This window comes from Eptesicus fuscus, chromosome 2 (assembly GCF_027574615.1).
Source record: "Eptesicus fuscus isolate TK198812 chromosome 2, DD_ASM_mEF_20220401, whole genome shotgun sequence".
NCBI classification, from domain to species: Eukaryota; Metazoa; Chordata; class Mammalia; order Chiroptera; family Vespertilionidae; genus Eptesicus; species Eptesicus fuscus.
The window spans coordinates 54224554-54226629 of record NC_072474.1 but is presented as its reverse complement, the minus strand read 5'-3'; the positions used below and the strand labels follow the sequence as shown (position 1 = coordinate 54226629).

The following is a 2076-nucleotide window of genomic DNA, read 5'->3' as shown; positions in this document are numbered from 1 at the left end:
TGCAATTTGTTTACTTCATAACCTATGTAACTAAGTTGTTTTTCATTTGCAGGCCCTCTGTAATAGCTAGATAAAAACTTTATAGCAATATTAAAAACACTCATGTACATGTATGTGTGTGCTAAGGATACAGCTGTAATTTTTCTTCTAAGTTGTTTTGTGTGGTGTTCAGGTTAAGAAAGTGGTCTGCAATAGCTAAGATCTGGAAACAGCCCAAGTGCCTATCAGTAGATGTGTGGATAAAAAAGCTGTGGTACATTTACACCGTGGAATACTATGCAGCTGTAAAAAAGAAAGATTTCTGAGCCTGCATGCCACCATCGCCATTATTCTGGGTGCCACTTTCCGCCACTGTGGCAGCGGCCGCAGCCTCCTGAGCCAGCTCTCGAGGCCTCCTGCACCTCACGGGCCCCTGGCCCCACGGCGGGTATTCAGTCAGTTCGCTGCTACTCCCATGGATCACATGAGACAGATGAGGAATTTGATGCTTGCTGGGTGACATACTTCAACAAGCCAGATATTGATGCCTGGGAATTGCATAAAGGGATGAACACGCTTGTTGGCTATGATCTGGTTCCAGAACCCACAATCATTGATGCTGCTTTGCGGGCATGCAGACGGTCAAAAGATTTTGCTAATGCTGTTCGCATCCCAGAGGTTGTTAAGGACAAAGCAGGACCCCATAAGGAAATCTACCCTTGTGTCATCCAGGAACTTAGACCAACTTTAAATGAACTGGGAATCTCCACTCCAGAGGAACTGGGCCTTGACAAAGTATAAACCCCATCGATAGGCTTCCAGAGGATTTACTGATAATACTACTTGAGTGTAAACAATCACCTGGAAATACCGATGAGAACATATTACCTTATTTGAACAAGTTTCCCTTTATTGAGTACCAAACCATGTAATGGTAATTTGAATTTTAATAAAAAGGAAATGAGTTTGAACTGAAATTAGGTGTTGTTCCATGTGTTTGCACTGAAGAGCAGAAAATGAACTATTTATTACAGGTCCATTGTGTCACAGTTTTGTTGTCACCTTATGTGCTGAGAGAACTTGAATTTTCTGGAAATCACCGCTATATAAACATATTTGAGTATACTGACTGGTAAAATAGCTAAAGGCTAAAAATCATTTATGTAGAATTTCCTTGTTGATAGGGCCAGCAAACCCTGGGCTTAGGGAATTGGTTGTCTGGGGATAGATCAAATTGTGTACCTTCCCACAACCGGTGAAATGAAGTTTGAAAGTGGTCATTGAGATAGTTGAGGGTGTGCTGTAGGGTTGCCAGCCCTCTCTCAGCGCCCCTTTCCTTCCCTGCCTGGTCTTCCCTGACAGTGCAGTATTAACTTTAAACATCAAAGAATTTGCTGTTGTAGATTTGGAGGCTTTCAGAATTAATAAAATAAACAAATCCTGTCTTTAGAAGCCCAATAATACTGGATATCAGCTGCTGGATAAAGAGGTTCTAGGCCTGAGTGACTTCTACTACAGCCAGTTCAGACTGCAGCATTCAGGGAATAGGGTTAATGTTCAGGTGGAAAAAAAAATTTTTTTTTTATCATTTGTATCTTTACACTTTTATTTTGCTATATAGTTTATTTTAATCTGGAAAAGTGAAAATAAGATTTTTCTTTCAACATGTTCAAGTTTATGCCCCAATCTCATTATCACAGAATATGCTGATACACAGTGTGGAAAGTATAAAAATTGGGAGAAAACCCATAATCACACCTGTAAATGTTAATTTTTTTTCCATTTCTTTTTTTTTTAACTTAAATTCTTTATTCTTTAAAGTATTACATGGGTCTTCTTTTTCCCCCATTGACCTCTCCCCAGCCACCCCCACCCCCCAGCACATGCCCTCCCCCGCATCTGTGTCCATTGGTTAGGCTTATATGCATGCATACAAGTCCTTTGGTTGATCTCTTACCCCCTCACCCTCTGCCTTCCCTCATAGGTTGGACAGTCTGTTCAATGTTTCTTTGACTCTGATTATATTTTTGTTCATCAGTTTATGTTGTTCATCATATTCTACAAATGAGTGAGATCATGTGATATTTATCTTTCTCT

The 2076-nt window shown here is 40.2% G+C and overlaps 1 pseudogene; it reads left to right on the top strand.

The window, feature by feature from the left end:
- Positions 1-311: 311 nt before the first annotated feature.
- On the top strand, positions 312-956 carry LOC129150455 (cytochrome c oxidase subunit 5A, mitochondrial-like; annotated as a pseudogene).
- The last annotated feature ends 1120 nt before the right edge of the window (positions 957-2076 follow it).